We start from the raw sequence: 26373 nt of genomic DNA, 5'->3' as shown, positions 1-26373 counted from the left end.
TTCTGTAAACTTTCCTGCTAAGAATCTATGAACCTATGACCTGTGCTAAAAAAAATACCCTATCATTTAATAGCTATGTGACTGTCAAAAAGTCACTCAAATTTCTTACTCCCTTTCTTTAAAAATAGATCAATTAACATTTTTCTTAGTTCAAACCTGTGAACTTAATTAATAAAATAAATATTTCAAAATACAAAAAATAAGAAAAATGTTTATATGCACTGTTTTATAATTATTGCATACAGATTGTTTTATTACACACATACTTACATGTGTCTGTATATATATACATATATATGTATATATGCAATAATAATAGTAAAACAAAACTGTTATTTTGTCTTCCTTTCTCTTTTTTTCATTTCTATGAATTTTAATGCATTATGGATACTCCTTTTTATATTTTTATACTCTTGACTGATAGTAAATGCATGTAATCATCCTTGTTCTGTTAACTTTATAATTTATTTTATGAAAAAAAAAGTTTTGTAAATCACTAAATAAATGTGAGTTCTTATTCTCCTGATGGACTTAACTGTAGTCATTTAGGACATATTTTGATCATTTATTTTGTGGTCTTTGCAGGAAACTGTGAATGAATAATTTTTCTGGCTGGCATGTGAGAACACTCTATAATTGATAAAATTGTCCTTACATAAGAATTTTCAGTAAGTTTTTCTATGATTGTAGTAAAAATGTCTCTCCAATAGGTAACAGCTTCGTGTTTCCAAACTTATCTGCTTCCCATTCCTTTGGGTCACTCTTCAGGCCTACCCAGATGTTGATTGAATATTGCCTTGATCCAGGTATACACCCTCCATGTTAAAAGGAAGATTATGAGGTATTAAATGTTATTAACACTTAATTGAGGCCATTTCCCTGATGTAATCAGGAAAAGCAAAAGAGCATTGGAGGAAAAAGAGTTTTGAAGAAATAGTGGGCAACTGCCTGAAACATTTTCTGTCAGAAACAAATGCTTTCAAATTTGTTTATTCATGGAATCTCTAGGGCTTATCCCCTTGGAATGGAAGATAGTATATTTTATACTTTCAATGTCATTTCAATGTACTCCTAACAAGGAAATGTGGCTCTCTCAAGCAGATATTAATTGATATCACTGGGTTTTAAGCATTTAACAGACATTGTAATCTTTATCAAGATTGATTCTATTGATTTTTTTTTTGTTGGTTTTATGTCAAATACATTTTAGCTCTTTTTCCTCCCCTTTCCACCTCTCCAAAAACCATTCCTGGCCAAAGAAACAAACAAATCCTAAACCATGAAAAAATAGCAAAATCAATAAAACCAATCAACATTTCCAAAACATCTGAGATCCTTGGAACCCCATCTATACAAAGGGATGAAGAAGTGTCTTCTCGTATTTCTTCATGGCAAAATTTGGTTTTATAACTTTACAACATTAATTTTTATTTATTTTGTACTGATGTTTCTTTTTTTTAATTTATATAGCTGTAGACATTGTGTGTTTTTGGTTTACTTTTCATCAGCTATTATAAGTTTTTCCATGCTTCTCTGAATCTTTATTCTTTCTTATAATGCAGTGATATACCATGCAACCCAGGCACTATAGTTTATTTAGTCATTCTTTTAACTTGGATGTATACTTTGTTTCTATGCTGTAATAAAATTTCTAAATAAAAATAAATAAAATTAACAAAGTTTAGCAACAGATAGGACACATATGCATTAGTCATAGGATAGAAAAGAGTCAAGGAGTGAGTAGTGCCCTCTATACTTCTAAAGAAGGTAGAAAGCAAAGAGAATTTAGGGGAAAAGATAACAAGTTCAATTTTAGACATGTAGTTGTTGTCTCTCTTATTGAGTACAAGCTTCTTAAAAGAAATTGTTGTGTTTTCTCCAGCTTTGTAACCCTAGTCCTGTTACTTAGTGAGTCCTTAAGGAGTGATCATGGTTTCTTTATTGTTAAGTGGAGAGTTTTTTCTTTTATCTTGAGTTTCAATTTCTTGTTCAATCATTCCAATTGAATATGTTTAAATTTCTTTTAAGGGCAAAATAGCACTGAGGAAACATATGTTTGTGTGGGGGGGCATCTGTGTGTGTGTGGGGGGAGGTTTTGTGTGTAAGTAAAAGAAATACTTCCTTCAAGGATATCATATTTGTTTATCTCTTTTTATCAGTATAAAGATAATTCCTGAATAAAATCATGATTCTGACTCCTTTTTCTTATTTATCACCATTTGAACCAACCCAAGCAGTAACTTTACTCTTCTTTGATCCTTTTCTTTCGAATAAATAATTATAAAATATAGTAAATGCAACCCCTTTATTTTTAACTTTGGCATTTATCAAAAAAATCAAATCTACTTTTTTATGTTTCAGATATTATGCTACTCTTCTATTCATCTTTAGTTATCAATCTTTATTTCTCTCTTATATAATTTAAAAATATACAATGGATGATCTCTTCTTTGGCAATTAAAGATAGAAAATTTCTCAATTCCATTATTATCCATTTGAACCATGTATTTTAGAGTCAGGGAAATTTCTTTCTTGAAAGCATTATATTTGTTATGCTTTAGTCAAAATAGTTTTAAAGGATAATTTATGATCTTATTTTGTTATTTTTGGAATCAAAAGAAATAATATAGGATGTTTCAAAAATTTATAATATATGAATGAGAAAGCCATTAGAAAAGCAATAATGTGAACAAAGTTTAAAAGTGAACAAGCAAAAAAAATGAGTAAAATAAAATAACAATATGGAAACATAGTAAAACAGTCCATATATATTTAATGGCTTACAGTCTGAAGGCTTGTATTATATTTTTAGAAAGTTAGGACCTTTCTTCTAATTCTGTGACATATTATTAATGTGATTATCTTTCAAAGATTATTTGTAATTTATAATGTGTGTGTATAATTTATAATGTGTGTGTGTGTGTGTGTGTGTGTGTGTGTGTGTGTGCACTTACACATGATGTTTGCTTAAGAAATAGTTCTTTTGGGCCTGCTATATTCAGTCAATGACTGTAAATAAACATTTAATAAAGTCATATGTTTCAGATATTGTGCTAAATACTGGGAATTCAAAGATAGTGTACTTTTAGTTATACTCTAAAAGAGTGGTAGAAAAATCCTTTAAAATCTATTGCATTAATTTGGGACACTAATTAATGCATTCTTGGTGGAATTGTGAAATGATACAATTCTGGAGAGCAATTTGGAACTTTGTTCAAAGGATAAGCTGCACACTTTTTGTCTGTATTCTAAAGAGATCATAAGAAAGGGAAAATGACACCCATATGCAAATATATTAATTTATTCATTCATTTATTTGTAGCAGCTTTTTTCATGGTGGCAAAATATTAGAACTTGAGGAGATTACTATGAATTGGGGAATGGCTAAATAAACTGTGATAGATGAATTTAATGGAATATTACATAATGAAAAATGATGAATGGACAGGTTTCAATTAAAAAAAAAAAACTAGAAAGGCTTGTGCATACTGATGCAAAGTGAAATGAACAGAACCAGAAAAAAAATATTGTACATAGGATCAACAACATAGCAGGATGATCAATTACAAATGACTCAGCATCTCTCAACAATACAATGACTCATGACAAGTACAAAAGAGTCACAAAGGAAAATGATATCTACATCCAGATAAAAACTCTGAATGAAAATCAGTTTGCATTTTTCACTTTCATTTTTTACTGTTTTTTATTTAAATCTGTTTCTTCTACAACTGTGACTAAGGAAAAATGAAATGAAAGCACATGTATAGCCTATATCAAATTCTCTTCCACTTTAGGAATAGGGGAAGGGCAGGAGGGAGAAAAATTTGAAGCTCAAAATCTTGGAAAAATGAGTGCTAAAAATTTTCTTGATATAATTGGGGGAAAAGTAAAATATGGTTAAAATCTCCTACATTGTTGAACATGACAAAGGTATTTTAATGGAAATTAAATTGTATTTTATCAAGCAGTCATTGTTGTTTAATTATTGTTGTCCATATTCTATAAACTATTTAATACAAAAATGAGAAGGTATTGTTTTCCTAAGGGGCTCATGCTCATTCTTCAATTTGTATACACAATGCAAAGATATTTCAAAAGTAGATTAAATTCAAAGTAGAAATATTCTTTCATTTTTCATATGCTTTCATGTAGATAAATGTTAGGTTCTTACTGGAAAATAGAAAGCACTAAAAAATAATTTTAACTCACAGTAAACTTAATCTAATGAGTCTCCTAGGGTTAAAACCCTTAAGCAATCTTGCCTGTTCTCTGCAGAAAGACTTCCTTCTTTGCCTCATGAGTGTCATAAAAAAAAAAAATAGCTTTTGCACATATTCCTAAACATGTTTGGCAATTTACTCCAGAAGAAGAGGAAGAAGGCAGAGGAAGAAGATACAGAGAAAGAGTGACATAGAAATAGACACAGAGACAGAGACAGAGAATTTAAAAAAAAAGAGTCAAAGAGACGAGAGAGACAAAGACAGAGAAAGACCAAGAGAGAGAGGTATAGATAGAGACTGAAAGACAGACAGAAAAAAATGATAGCGATAGATAAAGATAGACAAACAGGGGGAGATGCAGGCAGAGTGAAATTCTGAATGAAAGAAAAAGTGCAGGAGTACAAAATAGAAAAGGAAGTTGAATCTGCTAAAGAATCAGTGTCTTTGGTTTTTATTTCTTCAGTAATCTTTAATAATTTGTATATATGTATTTGAGGTTTTTAAATTCTCAAAATATTATTTTCCTCTTGAATATTTGAGAAACAAACCATTAGTCACAAACCTTTTTATCATTATTCCTAATGGGTGACAGATGTACTGAGGTTATTCTAACAATAAACTGTTCTTTCAAACTATTTGGATTACCACCACTCAGTGTTCTACTTTAGATGCCTCATGCCAAGCCACTTTTTCTTTAATAGTTTTAAAAAACTTATCTTAAATCATATTTTTCATAGAGAAGATTCAGGGCTTCATAATGGTCTCTATAGTAGAGGGGGGAAGGCAAAGTCCCAATCTTGAACTATATGCTCTGTCTGAAAAAAATAAAATAAAAAAAGTCAAACACTTACTGTGGGCATATACAAAACAAAACAAAACAAAAATAAATGAGGGGGGAGGACTAGCTACTAGTAGACAAAGTTTACCCAGTCATACATGAGATATTTGGAGCAATGAAGTTGCAGAGTTCCTCCCTGGATCATGAACCTAGAGAAACAAAATATTATCATCTTTATTGTTGCTGTTGCTAGTGGACAAAAATGGAAGACAAGAAAAGAAATAAAAAGAGAAGAAAAGAATGAAAAAAAGAGAAAGGGATGGAGAGAGTATGAGAATGTTATTAGACCAAATATGGATGGATGAAAGGTTAATATGGAGATACATATAGATGAAATTGTATCTATATTTTTATCCCTTGTAATTTTATTTATCTCAACATTTCTACTGATAGGTAGACTTTCCCTTCTTCCACCCAGAGAGCAATTTTGTAAAGAAGAAAGGAAACCAAGCAGTCATTTATTTAGCACCAACTATGTTCTAGAAGGCATACTAAATGCATTGTAAACATTTTATCATTGACTCCTCAAAATATCTTTATCTTTGTCTCAATTTCCACACCTGCAAACTAGGAAAAATACCTACCTATTAGGATTGTTTGAAGATTAACCAGATAGCTTTGCAAAAACATTTTGCAAATTTTCAAGAGCTATGTAAATGCAAGATGCTGGCAGCAGCTGAAGTAGCTACATAAGTATAAGAAGCAATATCAACAATGGAAGCAGTAGTGGTACTAGCAATAATAGTATTATCAGTAATGACATTAAGAATTTAGGTGCTAGAAAGCCTTCTTTCCTTAAATGTATATTCAAAAGAAGTCTATTGAAAAATCAAATAGATAAAATGTATCTTATTGAGATTTTGGATTGTAGTTTTTTTTTTCTTTCTTTTTTTTTTTTTTACTTAATAATTTTTATTATATATATATATATTTTTTTATAATATTATCCCTTGTATTCATTTTTCCAAATTATCCCCCCCTCCCTGTATTCCCTCCCCCCGATGACAGGCAATCCCATATATTTTACATGTGTTACAATATAGTCTAGGTACAATACATGTGTGTGAATATCATTTTCTTGTTGCACAATAAACATTAGATTCCAAAGGTACATGCAATCTGGGCAGACAGATATTAGTGCTAACAATTTACATTCACTTCCCAGTGTTTCTTCTCTGGGTGTAGCTACCTCTGTCCATCATTGATCAACTGGAAGTGAGTTGGTTTTTCTTTATGTTGAAGATTTCCACTTCCATCAGAATACATCCTCATACAGTATTGTTGTTGAAGTGTACAGTGATCTTCTGGTTCTGCTCATTTCACTCAGCATCAGTTGATGTAAGTCTCTCCAAGCCTCTATGTATTCCTCCTGCTGTTCATTTCTTACAGAGCAATAATATTCCATAACCTTCATATACCATAATTTACCCAACCATTCTCCATCTGATGGACATCCATTCATCTTCCAGTTTCTAGCTACAACAAAAAGAGCTGCCACAAACATTTTGGCACATATATGTCTCTTTCCGCTCTTTAGTATTTCTTTGGGATATAATCCCAGTAGTAGCGCTGCTGTTTCAAAGGGTATGCAGTTTGATAACTTTTTGGGCATAATTCCAGATTGCTCTCCAGAATGGCTGGATTCTTTTGCAACTCCACCAGCAATGTATTAGTGTCCCAGTTTCCCCACATCCCCTCCAACATTCATCATTATTTGTTCCTGTCATCTTAGCCAACCTGACAGGTGTGTAGTGGTATCTCAGAGTGGTCTTAATTTGCATTTCTCTGATCAGTAGTGATTTGGGACACTCTTTCATGTGAGTGGATATAGTTTCAATTTCTTCTTCTGAGAATTGTCTGTTCATATCCTTTGACCATTTATCAATTGGAGAATGGTTCGGTTTCTTATAAATTAGGGTCAGTTCTCTATATATTTTGGAAATGAGACCTTTGTCAGAACCTTTGTTTTTAAAAATATTTTCCCAATTTGTTACTTCCCTTCTAATCTTGTTTGCATTAGTATTATTTGTACAGAAACTTTTTAGTTTGATGTAATCAAAATCTTCTATTTTGTGATCAATAATGATCTCTAGTTCTCCTCTGGTCATAAATTCCTTCCTCCTCCACAAGTCTGAGAGGTAGATTATCCTCTGTTCCTCTAATCTATTTATTATCTCCCTCTTTATGCCTAAATCATGGACCCATTTTGATCTTATCTTGGTATATGGTGTTAAGTGTGGATCCATATCTAATTTCTGCCATACTAATTTCCAGTTTTCCCAACAGTTTTTTCCGAATAATGAATTTTTATCCCTAATGTTGGTATCTTTGGGTTTGTCAAAGATTAGGTTGCTATATATGTACCCTTTTTTGTCCTTTGTATCTAATCTGTTCCACTGATCTACCGGTCTATTTCTTAGCCAATATCAAATGGTTTTGGTGACTGCTCCTATATAATATAGCTTTAGATCAGGTACACTTACACCACCTTCCTCTGAGTTTTTTTCCATTACTTCACTTGCAATTCTCGACCTTTTATTCTTCCATATGAATTTTGTTGTTATTTTTTCTAGGTCATTGAAATAATTTCTTGGGAGTCTGATTGGTATAGCACTAAATAAATAGATTAGTTTGGGGAGTATTGTCATCTTTATTATATTCGCTCGGCCTATCCAAGAGCACTGAATGTCTTTCCAATTATTTAAATCTGATTTTATTTTTGTGGCAAGTGTTTTGTAGTTTTTCTCATATAATTCCTGACTTTTCTTTGGTAGATGGATTCCCAAATACTTTATACTCTCAACATTTGTTTGGAATGGAATTTCTCTTTGTATCTCTTGCTGTTGCATTTTGTTAGTGATATATAAAAATGCCGAGGATTTATGTGGATTTATTTTGCATCCTGCCACTTTGCTGAAATTTTGAATTATTTCTAGTAGCTTTTTAGCAGAGTCTTTGGGGTTCTCTAAGTATACCATCATGTCATCTGCAAAAAGTGATAGTTTAATTTCCTCATTTCCTACTCTAATTCCTTGAATCTCTTTCTCGGCTCTTATTGCCGAGGCTAGCGTTTCTAGTACTATATTGAATAGTAATGGTGATAGTGGGCAAACTTGTTTCACTCCTGATCTTACTGGGAAAGGTTCCAGTTTATTTCTATTGCATATTATGCTTACTGAAGGTCTTAAATATATTCTCCTGATTATTCTAAGGAATAGTCCATTTATTCCTATACTCTCAAATTTTTTAGTAGGAATGGATGTTGGATTTTGTCAAATGCTTTTTCTGCATCTATTGAGATGATCATATGGTTCTTATTAATTTGATTATTAATATGGTCAATTATACTAATAGTTTTCCTAATATTAAACCAGCCCTGCATTCCTGGAATAAATCCTACTTGATCATAGTGTATTATCCTGGAGATGATTTTCTGAAGTCTTTTTGCTAATATCTTATTTAAGATTTTAGCATCAATATTCATTAAAGAGATTGGTCTATAATTTTCTTTCTCAGTTTTCGATCTACCTGGTTTAGGTATCAGTACCATGTCTGTGTCATAAGAGGAGTTTGGTAGGACTCCTTCATCCCCTATTTTTTCAAATAATTTATATGACATTGGGACTAATTGTTCTTTAAATGTTTGGTAGAATTCACATGTGAATCCATCTGGCCCTGGGGATTTTTTCCTGGGGAGTTGATTAATAGCTTGTTCTATTTCTTTTTCTGAAATGGGACTATTTAAGCAATTTATTTCCTCCTCTGTTAATCTAGGAAGCCTATATTTTTGGAGGAAGTCATCCATTTCACTTAAGTTATCAAATTTATTGGCATAAAGTTGGGCAAAGTAACTCCTTATTATTTCTCTAATTTCCTCTTCATTGGTGGAAAGATCCCCCTTTTCATTTGTAAGACTATCAATTTGATTTTCCTCTTTCTTTTTTTTGATCAAATTTACCAAAGGTTTATCTATTTTATTGACTTTTTCATAAAACCAACTCTTGGTTTTATTTATTAATTCAATAGTTTTTTTACTTTCAATATTATTGATTTCTCCTTTTAATTTTTTGTATTTCAAGTTTAATTTTTGGTTGGGGCTTTATGATTTGGTCTTTTTCTAGCCTTTTAAGTTGTAAGCCCAATTCGTTAATCTTCTCTTTCTCTATTTTCTTCAAATAAGCCTCTAAAGATATAAAATTTCCCCTTATTACTGCTTTAGCTGCATCCCAAAGATTTTGATATGATGTCTCATCATTGTCATTATCTTGGGTGAAATTGTTAATTGTTTCTATAATTTGCTCTTTCACCCAGTCATTCTTTAAGATGAGATTATTCAGTTTCCAATTACTTTTTGGTCTATTTACCGCTAAGTTTTTACTGAATGTAGCTTTTATTGCATTGTGATCTGAGAAGAAGGCATTTATTATTTCTGCCTTCCTACATTTGATTTTGAGATCTTTGTGTCCTAATATATGGTCTATTTTTGTATAGGATCCATGAACTGCTGAGAAGAAAGTATATTCCTTTCTATTGCCATTCAGTTTTCTCCAAAGGTCTATCATACCTAGTTTTTCTAATGTTCTATTTACTTTTTTAATTTCTTTCTTGTTTGTTTTGTGGTTTGATTTGTCTAAATCTGAGAGTGCAAGGTTGAGATCTCCCACTATTATAGTTTTACTGTCTATTTCTTCTTGCAATTCTCTTAACTTTTCCTTTAGAAAGTTAGATGGTATACCACTTGGTGCATATATGTTTAGTATTGATATGGCTTCATTATTTATGCTACCTTTCAGCAGGATATAGTTTCCTTCCTTATCTTTTTTAATGAGATCTACTTCTGCTTTTGCTTGATCTGAGATAAGGATAGCTACCCCTGCTTTTTTTGGCTTTACCTGAAGCATAATAGGCTCTGTTCCAACCTTTTACCTTTACTTTGTATGTATCTCCATGCTTTAAGTGTGTTTCCTGTAGACAACATATTGTAGGGTTCTGTTTTTTGATCCAATCTGCTATCCGTCTCAGTTTGATGGGATCGTTCATCCCATTTACATTTACAGTTAAAATTACTAATTCTGTATTTCCTGCCATCGTATTATCCCCAGATTATGCTTTTTTCCCTTGACCCCCCTGATCCCGCTCCCCAATATTTAATTTACAGACCCCCGTTGTGACACACAACCCTCCCTCTTTTTTTTTTAGGATCCCTCCCCCCTCCCTCCAAGTCCCTTCAGTTATTCTCCTTTTCCTTTTCCCTTTTCCTCTCCCCCCTTTTAATGACATGAGAGAAAATTATCTGAAAAACAAATATGTTAATTATTTACTCTTTGAGCCTCTCCTGATGAGAGTAAGATTCACACAATGATTCTCCCCCTCACTAAGTTCCCTCAGATATGGTGTATTTTCTATGCCTCTTCCTGGGATGTAGTTTCCCTCTTTTTATCACTCCTTCCCCTTTTTCTGAACCGACCTCCTTCCCTTTACTATACCCCCCCTTTTTTTCTTTTATATCAGTAAAATCAAATTATCCTTGAGTATTTTTTATATACCCACAACAGAGTTACAGTTCTCAAGGGTTCTGTGTACCTTTTTCTGTTTCTCTTCAGTCTTGTGGATGTAGATCAAATTTTTTCTTTAAGTCTGGTTTTTTTCTTAGAAACATATAGAATTCCTCTGTTTCATTGAATGACCATCTTCTTCCATGGAAAAAGATGCTAAACTTAGCTGGGTAGTTCATTCTTGGTTGCAGTCCTTTATCTTTTGCCTTACGGAATATCAGGTTCCAGGCCCTTCTATCTTTTAATGTGGAGGCAGCCAGATCTTGGGTGACCCTTATTGTGGCACCTTGGTATTTAAATTGTTTTTTTTTTTTCTAGTTGCTTGCAGGATTTTCTCCTTTGTGTGGTAATTCTGCAGCTTAGCCACTATATTCCGTGGTGTTCTTTTTTTAGGGTCTATTTCAGAAGGACTTCGATGAATTCTTTCCACATCTACTTTCCCTTCTGTTTCTATTATCTCTGGACAGTTCTCTTTGATAATTTCCTGTAAAATAGAATCTAGGCTCTTTTTTTGGTCATAGTTTTCTGGAAGTCCAATAATCTGCAGATTATCTCTCCTAGATCTATTTTCCAGGTCTACAGATTTTCCCAGTAAGTATTTGACGTTGTTCTCCAGCTTCTCATTTTTTTTTTTTTTTTTTTTTTTTTTTTTTTTGTTTTGTTTGACTGATTCTTGGGTTCTCTGTGAATCATTTATTTCTATTTGTTCCATCCTGACTTTTAAGGAGTTATTTTCTTCTTTCACAGTTTTTAGTTCTTTTTGTAAATGCCCAATTTCGTTTTTAAATGAATTATTTTGCTCTATTGAATTTTTTTCCATTTCCCTAATTTTTTTTTTGAGAATTATTTTCTTTTTCCAATTCAGAAATTCTATTTTCTTGAGACTTTTTTTATCTTTTCCAATTCAGAAATCCTACTTTCCTGTGTTTTTTTAACCTTTTCTAATTCATAAATTTTGTTTCCCTGCATCTCCTGTGAATTCTTTATTTTTTCCAACTCCAATTTCAGGACGTTGTTATTCTCTATCATAGCTTCCCTTTCCTTTCCCCATTTTTCTTCAAACTCCCTCAATTTTTTAAAAGTTTCTTCTAGGAGAGATTTATGTGATGGGGGGCAGGAATCGTTCCCCTTTAGGTTGTTATCTGCTGTCTCTCTGCTGTTAACTTCCTCGGGGTTGGATACCCGCTCTTTCTCTGTATAGAAGGAATCTATAGTTTTTCTGGCTTTTTTGCTCATATTTAAAAAATCTTTTGGGGTCTGTCCCTGGGGTAGGAAATTATTTATTTACTTCTTTACCAGCTTCCTCCCAGACTGGATGGATGCAGGGGCTCCTGTGCCTGAGCTAAGATAGAGCTCTGGGAGAGAGTTCCCCACCCCCTCCCTGGAAGTGCCTCAGAGGTGATTAGCACTGCTGTGCCCGAGGGCGTTGAACAGTAAAGACAGCACAAAGCCCAGCCTATGTGTCCGGGTGGGGCGTGGATGTCTGCAGCAAGTGATGTGAAAAGCCCCTGTGCTCAAACTGGAAGTGTCTGCCAGAAACCACGGTCCCTAGTTCAAAGGTTCCGCTTCTCTGGGACTTCCTGGAGCTGAGTTCCACTCCCTCCAGCTAAACTAGGCAGTGTGTGTTGCCTTGGGCTGTATCCACCCACTTGTCAATCTCTTAACTATTCTCAGGTGGTAGCTGTGGCCAAACCTCTGGTGCCGAGATCTGCTGAGTCACCTCCAGGATCCGGGGAAAATCTAATCTGAGTTTTTAAAGTATTTTGGCTTTCTCTTCTGAACTGCTAAATAATTAGCAGAGAAGAGCTAACAGCCTGTGCCAGATTCCTTTACCTTAGTGGCTTCTCTGATCCCAGAGCCCTTCCCAGAGCAATGGGCAGAGTATGCTAGCACCCAGCCGTCTGTGCTGGCCTCTCTTCTTCCTCCCCTGGGGACTGACCTTTTCTGTTGAAACTCCAGATTCTCTTCAGCTGGTAAGTCGTGCTTCCAGTCCTTGTGGTATCTATGAGTCCTGGGCTTATTTTGAGACTTAATTTATCTAATTGGTTGTGAGGGAGTGAGGACGTTCACAGAGTCGTGTGTTTCTTCTCCGCCATCTTGGCTCCGCCCCCCGATTATTCGGATTGTAGTTTTGTAGCTAGACAAATGAGTTTGCAGTTCACCAGCAATAGCTTAATTAATTATTAATATGAATAATGATCCAATAATATAATTAAGTGAGGAGGAAAATTTGGGTTAAAACACTTAGGAAATACATAGCCATTTTTAGGATCCCAATCTTGTTGCTGTCATGAAATCCCATCTTTTACCATGAATACTTTCTCTGTGATACTGTAAGCTATGAATTATCAATCATCTCTACTTCAAATGAATCAGTAATGCAATTGACCCAAAAGATAAAGGAATAATAGAGGCAAATTGAAGGATTTCAGGAAGATATGGACAGGGACTGCTCAGCATGAGGAGTTTCAGATGGATCCAGTCCACCAATGTGTGGTTCTGTTTTGTCCCTGAAATTTCCCAGGGAGTACACAAAGGGAGAATAGAGTACTCTATATACTCTATATTGTGTTGTATTGTAAAATGTGCTGCATTTTAACATTGCAGCATGTTTGTTCATTAGGACAGAATTTGTTAATTTTTTTTCTATAAGTAAATAGACAATAATAAATCATTCAAATAATATATTATAGTACAAGAAATGATTAGATGAATTGGAGGCTTTATGTACATGTACCAGAAAAAGGAATGATTTTGTGGTGCTGTTATTAAAGGATAAATAAATACTCCTCAATTTTATAGGAAAAATATATGTTAGTCACAGGTCAAAATTTAACTTATTCAGTTATCATTTATTAAGTACTTATTATACAGAAGCATTGTGTAAAGCATTAGAACCATAAAGATGTACATACCCTTAAGAAGACTAACTAAAGTCAGTCACTTTAAAAAGAAAAATGATTAAAATTAAAATTCATAAGGAATGGGGACCCATTTCTTTTTAGGCAGGAAAGCAGGGGTTATGGTAATGACAGACAGAAACTGATGAGCAATTGTAGGACCAAAATGGTATCTAGGCCTTAAAGAACCAGATGGAAAAAGCACATTATCTGCCCTGCCTGGGTATAGACTTCAAATTCCATAGCCAAGCCATTTCTCATTTCATTTTCCCTAGAGGAACTTAAGAGATTGGCCATGCTTTCTAATTGCTCTCCATTTACTTGCCTTAAAATTAAAGATAACCTTCAATGTTGGCATACTAAAAGTATGATTTTACTTTCCTCAATTTCTTTTGTATTGACTTCTACCATTTTCTTATTTTAAGTCAGAATTTTGTTCCTTGTATTAGTTTCATTTCTAATAATTTGACTGTATTCTATTCCCATAAGCTTGCCTCCAACTCCTTCTTATCTACTCTATTTCAAATCCTTGGAATTTTTCATAAATTGCAACGATCTCTCTCTCACTCTGTCTCTGTCTCTTAAATAATTCCTTTCCCTTGTTAGCTTTCCTTTTTGCTGCTTGGATAAAGATGAGTTGCATGGCCCTTTCTCCTTTCTTAATACTTCTTCAACTTTTGTCTTAGTAGTTTTCTTGTCCAAGAAATGTTTAATTTTTTTTTCTTATTTTTAAATTTTTGTCCCAGTGTGGATTAACTTAAATATTATTCTACTTTTGTATTTTGATACTTAAAATATTCCTTTGAAATTTCATGTCTTCTAGGGAAAGGAATGTTTCTAGAATTAAAGGGAAAAAAATACCCCCAGCCTTGGGCAATCTATTCAAAGAATTTATCCTGACCCAAACCTGAGTAGAGCACTATGGCTTCTCCCCCTGCTTGGAGTCTGAAGCCAATCTCATCATAAGTAAAGTCCTTCAAGAGACTGAAATTTTGAAGTCAAGACTTTAGGAAAAAAAGGATTCTGGATTTTCCCAAATCATAAATAATTTCTCTCACTAATATTCCTGTGGAACGTACTTCCTGTTACTATGCCTTGCTCAGAGGAATGGATGCTCAACAGATCCATATTGAACCCAAAAGGACTGCATTTGGCTGGGTAGGATATCTGGACATTGAGGTGCTTCAATAGTTTGGTTCCAATATTAATGTGAAAACTATATTCTACCATATCCCAAAATATTCTTTACTTTGCAAAATACAAGTATTATAGGTTATTGTTTTATGCTGCTAAAATTAATTTAAAGTCTCTTTTATATTCCTATGCTGAGAATGTATAGATCTTATATCTTAAACACTTTTTCCTTATTTTGTTTTATTTGGTCATTACTGATTAGTCATTGTTTGCTTTTGAGGTCTTCTGTTGTGCCTCACTCCTAAAAATATCAATTCATGAAGGATTCAGATATGTATGTTATAAGTCACACACATGTATGCGGGTATATTTATATATACATATGTATGCATGTATATATATGCACACATATATAAATACATGTATATTATTTAATTCATATAATATTAATTCAGTTCTTACTCCTTCATTTATCCTGAAATTTTAAGCTTCGACTTAAAAATTTTAATTGTTAAAAGCCTTTTTTTCCCCATTAATAATTCTTTGTTCTTTCATTAAACTTAGACTCTGAAAGAATAGTTTTTTAAACAATATCCTTGGAATATGAGATAATATATTTCATTGTTAAGTCTTTTGTTGATAATTGTTCTTAAATACCTTTCTTCAAGATGACTGAGAGAAGCCAAGAAGTTTCCTGGCTCCTCAATAGCCCTTAGAAACCATGTTCAATTAAGTGTCTAAATAGATTATGAAGCAAGGAAACCTACAAAAAGGAAGAGTAAACTAATTTTGCAATTTAAGATAACAGAGAAGGACTTCAGGAAAGGTCTTTCTCACTTGGGCAAAAGGAGAGCACAGCACAGGTATGGTAGACAAGCCAGCAGAAGGATCTTAGCCACAGTATATATCAGCAAACAAAAGACCCCTCCATTTTTGCTCCAAAGGCCAGAGGCATAGCAGACTAGCAGGAGAGCCTCTAGTCACAGAGAAAAAGGTTAAATGTGAGATTTGGAAGGCAAACAACAATTGTAACAACTAAGCTTAGCTCCCCCAGCTTAGTGAGAAAGTCACCAGTTCTTGAGACCCTAAACACTCAAAGCTAGTGACCAAATCCCTAATCCTCATCATAGGACACTTGGAACTCTTTCCCCTGCATCCCAGGAGCAGAGCTTAACTTTAAAAATTATGAAACAGGCAAAAAATGAGGAAGAAAAATTAATCCTGATTATAAAAACATACTGATGACAGGGAAGAAAAAAGACCAACTTATAAGAGAACAAAATGTCTACCTACTAAACCTCAAAGGGGAGTATAAATTGGCCTTAAGCCCAAAAAACCTTAGAAGATACCAAAAAGTTTTTAAAACTCAAATAAGAAAGGGAGAAGAGAAATTGGGAAAGACATGTGATATGCAAGAGAAAATCAACAGGTTAGAAAAGAAAGGACAAAAGTCGACTGAAGAAAACATCTTTAAAAACACAATTGGCCAAATTGGAAAAAATACACTAAAAAAAAAAAAAAAAAAAAAAAAAAAAAAAAAAAAAAAAACAACTCCTTGAAAAAGTAAAATTAATACAATGGGAAAGAACATATTGAAGAAAATCCTTCCTTTAAAATTAGAATTGGGAAATTTAAGCCAATGTGTTTTTGAGACATCAAGAATCAGTCATACAACATCAAAAGAATGAAAAAAAAAATGAAGAAAATATATAATACCTTACTGGAAAAACAACAAATATGAAAAGCAGATCCAGGCAAGATAATTTAAGAATTATTGGATGACCTAGAAGCCACCATCAAAAAAAGAGACTATCTAGCATCTTTCAAGAATGATAAAGGAAAACACCCTGATATCATAGAACAAAAGGGTAGAATAATAATTTAAAGAATTCACTGATCTCCTCCTGAAAGAGATCCCAAATTCCTGAATAATCATGCCAAGAAGAAAATACTGCAAGCAGCCAGAAAGAAACAACTCAACTCTCAAGGAGCCAGAGTAAGAATTATTCAGAATTTTACAGTTTCTACATTAAAGAATTGAAGGACCTAGAATATAAGATTCTGGATGGTAAAAAAAAAAAAAAATACCAAGAAACATTGAGCATAATCTTCCAAAGGAAAAGATAGTTATTCAATGAAATAGAGGCCTTTCAATTATTTCTGATAAAAAGACTAGAGCTGACAAGACTTAAGAAAACCATAAAAAGAAAAATGTAAAGGAAACAACAACAACAACAACAATACATTATTGTTATTATTATTATTATTATTAAATATCAACCCAAACACAGGAATATGATACTTGGAACACTTGAGATTTGTATCTTTATTAAAGTGGTTGAAAACGATATACATAAGTGAAAGGTGTGAGCATGTTGACTTTGATATGATCATGTAAAAATAAAATTAAGGATAGAGAAAGCATTCTAATTAAAGAAGACAAGGAAAGCAACATCGGGTAAATTAAATCACATGAAGATGCACAAAAAGGCCTATTGCAGTAGAGGAAAATCAGGGAAGGAGACGATCATTATTTGAAACTTAATCTTATTCCTTTGTCTCAAAGAAGGAATAGCATTAATATTCACTGGTATATAAATTTATCTTACACTATAAGGAAATAAGAGAAAAAAGAAAGAAAAAGGAGGGAAAAGTGTTAGGAAAAAAGGAAAGTAAGGGGAGGAGTGATAGAAGAGAAGATGAATTGAGTGACACTGTGGTCAGAAACAAAACACTGGTAAAGAGGTACAGGGTGAAAAATAGAAAAAAAGTATAAACAGGGGACAAAATAGGATGGAAAGCAATACACAGTTGGTAATCATATGACTATGATGAATTCCTTCATAAACTGCAAGGAGAAAATAGACAAAAACCCTACAATATGTTGTTTACAAGAAACACATTTAAAGCAGGGACACATACTGAGTAAATTTAAGGATTAGAGCAGAATCTATTTTGCTTCAGCCAAAGCTAAAGCAGCAATAATAATCCTGATCTCAGACAAAGCAAAAGCAAAAACAGATCTAAATAAAAGAGACAAGGAAGGAAACTATACCTTGTTAAAATGTGCCATTGATAAGGAAATGATATCAATACTAAACATATTTGTATCAAGTGGTATAATAGCCAAATTCTTTGAGAAGTTGAGTTTCAAAAAGAAAAAGAAAGAAAAACTATACTAGTGAGGGATCTCAACCTCTCCCTCTCAGAACTAGGTGAATCTCAATGCAAAGTAAGAAAGAAGTTAAGGAGATGAATACAATTTTAGGAAAGTTATATGTGATAAACCTCTGGAGAAAAATGAATGGGGATAGAAAGGAATAAACATTCTTCTCAGTAAAATATGGCATCTACACAAAAATTGATGACATATTAAGGCATAAAAATCTTACAATCAAATTCAGAAAGGCAGAAATATTAAATGTATCCTATTCAGATCATGATGCAACAAAAATTACATGTAATTAATGACCATGGAAAAATAGACTAAAATTATTTAGAAACTAAATAATCTAATCCCAAAGAACAACAAATCTCAGAAAAAAATCAATAATTTAATTTAAGAGAATGACAATGAAATAACATACTTCAACTTATGAGATGCACTGAAAGCAGTTTTGGGGGAGTTTCTGAATACTTACATAAAAAAAATAGAGAAAGATCAATGAATTGGGCATGCAAATAAAAAAGCTAGAAAAAGAACAAATTAAAAATCCCCAATTAAATAGCTAAGAATTCTGAAAATCAAAGAAGAAATTAATAAAACAAACAAACAAAAAACACCCTGAAGTAATAAATAAAATTAAAAGCTGGGTTTATTTCAAAAAGTAACAATAAAATAAATCTTTGGTTAATTTAATTAAAAAAAAAAAGGAGAAAGAAATAAAATTATTAGTATTCACCACCAGCATAGAGGAAATATATCTGACAATCTAAGTGAAATATAAATTGCTCAGATTTACAAAAATTCATAAATAATCCCATTAAAAAAAGAACCTATTAATAAATTCCTTAAGAAAAATACTCCAGGACCAGATGGTGAATTCTACCAAACTTTAAAAGGACAATTACTTCTAGTATTATATAAATTATTTGAAAAGAATAGATGGTGTACTTTCAAATTCTTTTTTCTGACATAAATATGTTGTTTATACCTATACCAGGAAGAGCAAAAACAGAGAAAGTAATTATAGACCAATTTTTGTAATGAACATCAGTGCAAAAGTTTTAAATAAAATATTAGAAAACAGATTACATTACTTTATCATGAGAATAATATACTAAGACCAGGTGCAATTATGTCAGGAATTCAAGGGTAATTTAATATTAGGAAGCATAATTCATCATATCAATAACAAAAACAAAAAAAATAATGTGATTATCTCAAGAGATACAGAGAAAAAAAGCTTTTGACAATATACAACAATTTCTATGAAAAACCCTAGATAGATAAATATAATGCAATTTTCTTTAAAATGCTAAGTTACATCTATCTAAAACTGTCAGCAAACATAATATGCAAAGGGGAAAATAGATTAGAAACATTCTTAATAAGATCAAGGGTGAAACAAAAATGACCATTATCACCACTATTATTCAATATTATATTAGAAATCTTAACTTTAACAATGAGAAAAGAAATAAAAATTGAAGAAATAAGGATATGCAATAAGGAAAAATTATCTTTTTGCAGATGATTTGTTTAGAGAATCCTAGAGAATCAGTTAAAATAAAATATTTGAAATTAACAAATTTTAGCAAAGTTGCAGGATATAGGAAAAATCCACATAATCAGCATTTCTATATATTGATAACAAAGTCCAGCAGCAGAATTCCATGGAAATAACTGTAGATCACATACAATATTTGGGAGTCTACCTTTCAAGGGAAACCCAGGAACTATATGAACACAATTATATAACACTTTCTAAATAAGGTTAGATCTAAACATTTTGAAATATATAAATTCCTCACAGGTAGACCAAGTTAATAAAATTAAAATGACAATTCTACCTAAATTTATCTATTAATTCAATGCTATAAACATAAAATGATCAAAATTATTTTATAGAGCTAGAAAAATAACAAAATTCATCTAAAAGAACAAAAAGTCAAGAAAGTCAAGGGAATTAATGGTGGAAAAAAGGCAAAGGAAGGTGACTTAGTCATACCAGATCTACATCTGTATTATAAAGTTGTAAAAAATTTTTATTCTCTCATAGTCCAATCTTAGACATTTTGTACTCCATGGTCAACTGCCTGTTATTCCAACTATCTTTTGATTTATTGCTTTAGTTTTTCAATCATATATGATGAATATGACTTTATCCCTACACCCCGTTATGTTATTTTCACATTATTTTGCATATCTGCATATAATTGATCAGGTTGGTCCTCTTTGGCATTCGTTATTGAAGCAGAGATGTTATTACTATAATGTTGGATGATTTGGTTTAGATTCAAACAAATAGCATTATGTTGTTTTTGAGATTAAATTCCATTACTGTTTTTTTCTTCCTTTTATTGGTTCTGAAGACTTCTCCATTTCTTCCAAGGGATTCTTGCCTACAATAGTATATGTAATCATTACCTGAATTAAATTCACTCATTCCTGATGATTTTATTTCACTGACACCAAAAATATCTATGTTTAATCTTTCCATCTCCTTTTTGACCATATCCAATTTTCCTTGGTTCACAGATGTAACATGTTACATTCTTATGCAATAATGATCTTTATAGCATCAGCCTTTTCTTTAGTCCCCAGATCCATGTGCAGCTAAGCTTTCTTTTGGCTTTATCCCAGTTACTTCATTAGCACTGGAGCGACATGGGGTTGTCTTCCACTCTTCCTCAGTAGTGTGTTGGTCACCTTTTGACCTAAGAGGTTCATCTTCCAGTGTCATTATCGTTTATCATTTTAATACTGTCCATAAGGTTTTCTTGGCAAAGCTACTGAAACAGTCTTTATTTCTTCTCCAGTGGACTACCTTTTGTCATACACTATGACCACTTCATCTTGGGTAACACTGCTTAGCATAGCTCATATATTCATTGAGCTACATAAGCCCCTCTTGCTTGACAAGGCATTGATCCAAGTACTGCACTTACATCCTCAGGACAATGCCTGTCATATATTAGACTTAATAAGCACCTGTTAATTTATTGATTGATTTTATCAGGCTTAATAAAAGTAGCGAAAAAGTTCAGTAAAAAGATCTTTCAACAACAAAGAAGTGTCTTTCATTTAATTATTTTTCCTCAAGGTAAGTCTATCAACATTTTTCTTCTGCCAAGTGAAAAAGAGCTTTTATCAGAGAAACTCTTTACTCTCCATGAATAGTTAGCTAGACTCATAGAATCCTGGCTATTGAGCTGTATGACACATATTAATACTATCGAATATGATTTATGAAGATTTAACATGACAAACTTTATTATAAAATAGCTTCATCGATAGAAGATTCACTAAAAATATTGAATAACTTTAATTGGCTCTTCTCACATATCTGTAGCTGTGTAAATATCATGATTACTATTAATCAATTCACACTTGATAGTAAGTGTAAATGAAAAATTCTAGCAAAATAATTATTATGCATGGGGATTCTGAGATGGCTTTGAAAGTGAAGTTATCTCAGAAATTGATTATTGCATGAATATTTTACAGTAGACAATGAAATCCAAGCTTCAAGACTAAATCTAAAACTTAGTTCCAACTAAAAATACATGTTTAATAGAGGCAAGTTAATTGTCCTCAGATATGCTTTCTAAGGAAGTAATATTATACTTTTTTGTTTTGTTTTGCTTCTTTTAAGTTTGATGGGACAGTTAGATGGTATAGTAGATAGAACACTACATCCTGGAATCAGAAGGATCTGAGTTCAAATCCATCTGCAGACACTTAACACTTAATAGCTGTGTGATTCTGACCAAGTCACTTAACTTGCGAATTGAGGAATTTGAGAGAAGGAAGAAGAAAAAGATACTTTATTTTAGTCAGTCTAGAATAAAGGGAAATACTATTTGGCTACAATATGTCAAATCTCTTTTCATATTTGACTGTTAGATCATACTCAAATGGTGAGCATTTGATAGCCTTGTCATTTGATTTTTAATTTTTTTTTCTAAAATTCAAATGATTTTATTTGATTCTATTACTCTAGTGTATTTTAAAAATCATCATTTAAATTACTTATTATGTATCTAGCACTATGTCAGATTCTACAGGTAAAATATAATACCAAAAAATCCCTATTCCCCAAAACTCTATAATCTATTGAATAAAAAGAAAATGTACACCAATAAGTAACTATGATAAACATAAGCAGTAAATCACAATTATTTCCTGGGTAAGATATGGGAATGTCATTTAGAGCATAATGAACTAAGACTTAACAAGTAGGGGACTTATGAGAAGGTGGTGAAAATGAAGGCATTCCAGATCATGCAAAAGCAAAGAGAAGGTGAGATGGCAAGGAGGAAAAATTGCAAGCAATGAACTTGATGATAATTGAGAAAAATGCATAATCAACCTGGAATAGTGAAGATTCTCAAATTTCAAGAAAGCAGAATTATATTTTATCACAATAATTAAAAGGGACATGAATTTCTTTGGCAGGTAATTGAAAAGGTCACAGCTATGGTTTATAAATATTAATTATACAGACATAGAGGATGCACTGGAAAGACAATAATCTAAAAGTAGGAAGGCCAATAAAGAGACTTTTTTTTTCATTATTAAGTAAGAAATGATGAGGGCTTTGATGAGGGTAGTTGTCATATTAATATAAACAATGAACATGGAAAGCATGTTCTGGAGGCATTATCAATATGGCCTGGTAAATGATTATACATGTGAGTGATGATGGTGAGTGAAAAGAGTCAAAATCCCTAAATCCTGGTGACTAGAATGAAGGTAAAGCTCTTTATTTTTTTTTATTTTTTTTGAGGCTGGGGTTAAGTGACTTGCCCAGGGTCACACAGCTAGGAAGTGTTAAGTGTCTGAGACCAGATTTGAACTTGGGTCCTCCTGAATTCAAGGCTGGTGCTCTATCCACCGCGCCACCTAGCTGCCCCAGGTAAAGCTCTTTAACAGTGCTTATTGTCACCCATCCCTGCCTCCATTACTCATTCAAACTTTCCCATAAATATTTAATAAATGATTCACTAAGCTAGAAGCCTTCTTTTAGATTTTTTTAAACATGTTAATATTAGGATAGCATTTGGAATGTCTATCTATTATCTCTCTATTTAATATAATGACCCAGTCTTCTCCATTTACAGTATTATATTTTTTGTCTTTAGATAATATTCAACAAGTATAAAACTTTATCCTCTAGCCTTTTAAATTCTCAGTTTGATTTTTTTTTTCACTAATTTTTCATTGTTCTTTAAAACATTTAGGGCATATGTTAACTCCACTTACTAAATCCTCCAAGTACCCATAATCTCAAAGAGAATCACTGAAGGTCAATGATAGCTGCAGGTACATATTAACAAAATAATAGACCTATTAATATGCAAAAGGATTCACTAAATCTTCTTTTTTCTGTAGATAACTACGGCTTTGTTCAACTATGTATTTTGTTAAATCTTATCTGCATGAACAGTTATAGAATTCAGTCTTGAAGAAGTTGACTATATAATCCGAATGGAAAATGAAAGTAAAAGGACAAAAGTAAATTTAATTATGTGAAAATTAATTTCTGAAAAGATGTTTATATACTTTTTTGTGTAAAATGTGATTTAATTTGTGAAATTATTCATTTACCATAGGAAAGCTTTCATGTTTTTTTGATGGTAATATGAAAAAATCTCACCAACATGGAGATATTCAGAAAATTATGGATTTTTATTCCTTTATTGTACTTCTATTTTTCTTGAGATATGCCAGTTTGCAATTAAAAACACACAATAAAATATTTGTGCATCTGTTTCAGTGCCAAAAAAAAAAAATAATATGCTTTAGGGAATAAAGGTGTCACTATATTCTTCCCTTAAAAACAAGAAGAGAAATATTTCTATTTTGTAATTGTCATAGACATTAAATGAAACGTCTATGTTACCATTTAACATTTAGAGAATAAAGACATAATAATTGCCTACTATGTGTAATATCTGGGAGAAAAAATATCCCTGAATTCAAGGATCTTATCTTTTCTAGATGAGGAGGGAATTCAAAACACAAACCACTAAGTCTAAAACAAGGAACATTTTGGAGATTGTGAGAAAGAATTAATGGTTCCATGGAACTTAGAGGGAGCTTGGAATAAAAGGTTTTTCGAAGACAGAGGAAAAAAACAATATAAACACAGAGAATGTCCTGTACAAAGACAAAGAGGAAAGACATGGGTTATCAAGTTTCAATTTTGTTGGAATATGTATTTTATACTAGATGATATACAATGTCTATTTTTGGATTTATGTGACTATCTGTTGGAGGAGTTGAGGTTACAAAATATTTTCTGATCACATTTAATTCTAGAAAACTTCTCATAATACTATGAAATCTAAAGTGGAATTCAGGTTGTTTCAATCTCTCTTGGACCTTGCCCTACAAAATTTAGTTGTAATAGCATTGTATTGTTAAAGTAAAATAGCAGGGTATTGTTAAATTTTTACTTGTTCTCTTTAGTCCTGAAGTGAAATGTTGAAATTTTGCTGTTATGTTGAAACATTATGTCTATGTGTTTACACGTGTATGTATGTGGTGTGTTTCTTGACCACCTGTTTGGGTTTTCCTGCAGAAATGGTAATAATTGGCACCTTAGATCAAGAACTGACCATTTTAATATATGTGTGAAGGTGACATAGAAATGTTTGGGGAGCTGAGTTATGAGCTCTGACAAACACAGAATGTGTACTTCTAGCCAAATCTCCCACATTTAACACAGCCCTCCCATGCAAAATTCCAGCTGTTCTAGAGGGCCATTCAGCTTAAAATAAAACTCTCATTCATCTAGAGCAAAAAATAAATCCTTTCCCCTGGAATCTAATCAGAAAGAGGCTGAGCTATGTCAGGGCTAGAGCAGGCAACTGCTGATTCACTCTGGAACACACCCATCTATTTTTAAAGAACATTGTCTGCTGGAACAGTGCTTGGTTTGTGTTTGGAGAACATGAAAATAAGTATGTGCTTCTCAGAGCTATCCTTGAATTGTCTAAATATTTCTAGGTAAATATCCACAGAGTAACAGAACCAGCTAGAACTTTTATCCTACCACCCATAAACCTACATGTAGTTCAAGCACTTCAAAAATTTCAAATTACATTCTCTCAAACACTCAAACAATAGAGAAACTGGAACCTTTGTTATTCTCTTTATGAGACATTCCCACTTCTATCTCAGTGCCTTTGCACAGGCTATCACCCATGTTTGGAATCTCCTTATTATTGCCACTTGGAATCTCTAGATCTGTTTAGTTTAGCTCAGGTACTCCCTTAAAAGCCTTCTCTGGTTCCCCAAGTTGATACATATTTCATACATTTTCTTCATTCTTCATTATCATACATTTTATATTCATTCATCTCTGTACATGTATGCTCACCCCACCTCAAATAGATTATAAATTTTGAGTTAGAAACATTCTGATAAGACTTGGGGAAACAGAACAAAACAAATCCTACTCTCAAGAAAATTCAAATTTAGTGGGCACTAAGATGAGGGAAGGATAAGATGTATACTTTAATACAGGTTTAATGATCATTATTCACATATGAAAGAGGAAATAGGATGATGTGAATAATTCAAAGAATAATACTTCTTAATAGAAGAGTTTGGAGGAAGGTTTAAGAGAAGAGGTAAAAACTGAGCTGGGGCTTATAAGGAAGATTAGGATTTCAACTGGCAGAAATGTGCACAAAATATTGTTTAGAGAGATTATGGAAAATGGAGAATGGAGGAGATAATATATGCAAGGCACCCTTAATTAAATTGAAATGTAGGTAATACAATATGTCTGTTCTTGGGATGAGAATATCAATACTATTTGATTCTGTTTAGTTTATCAGTTGTATGTCTTTTCATTTTAAAAATTGTCAATTTCCCTCAACCCTACCTCCCCCACCAAAAAAAAAAAAAAAAAAAAAAAAAAAAAAAGTAGATATGTAACTCACGTGTTATTTCAACAACAAAGAATTCTGATCTGGAAATTTCTCTTCAATATAAATTCACATGGCTATTACTTGCTAGTTTACTTCTGCAGTATTGCTTGAGGTAGTTAGAGGTTCAATTATTTTTTTATGGATCACACAGACAGTATATGCCAGATATAGGAATTAAAACCAAGTGCTCATGGCTCTCTAGAAACCAATTCATATCACCTCTCCTTGGACACAAAATAGGTATAGACTATCTCTAGAACTATAATTGACCCAACACAGACACCTTTCAATTGTCTATACTAATGGGGCCCATTGTAGCATGGACTATAAAATTCCAGATAGCAGGAAGTAACATATTAGACTATGCTACTGGTAAAGAAAGCAAACGAAGTACAGAAGCTTGTGGAACGAAATCTCAAGCAGCCCACCCTCAGACATTCTCCAAAGCTTTAATCAAAGATTTTGACACGATCAGAATCTCACATACAGTAAATGCCAAGTCTGTGAAAAATTAACATGAATTTTCACACCATTATAATGAAAAAGAACTTACAGTGGGAAAAAAGGCTTTTTTCCCCTAGATACTGGCCTTGATTTATAAGCCTAATGAGAAAGTA

General features: G+C 32.4%; 1 long non-coding RNA gene across 1 annotated transcript in view; it reads right to left on the bottom strand.

The window, feature by feature from the left end:
• Window positions 1-4937: 4937 nt before the first annotated feature.
• The window catches only part of LOC141565510 (uncharacterized), a 39759-nt gene continuing 18323 nt past the window's right edge, over window positions 4938-26373 (bottom strand). Inside the window, exons 2-3 of the long non-coding RNA XR_012489044.1 lie at window positions 5160-5210; window positions 4938-5038 (exon numbers count right to left, since the gene is read on the bottom strand). This is a non-coding gene — a long non-coding RNA (uncharacterized LOC141565510). The remainder of the gene's footprint in view (window positions 5039-5159; window positions 5211-26373) is intronic.

Source organism: Sminthopsis crassicaudata, chromosome 4 (assembly GCF_048593235.1).
Source record: "Sminthopsis crassicaudata isolate SCR6 chromosome 4, ASM4859323v1, whole genome shotgun sequence".
NCBI classification, from domain to species: Eukaryota; Metazoa; Chordata; class Mammalia; order Dasyuromorphia; family Dasyuridae; genus Sminthopsis; species Sminthopsis crassicaudata.
This window is presented reverse-complemented; position numbering and strand designations above follow the sequence as displayed.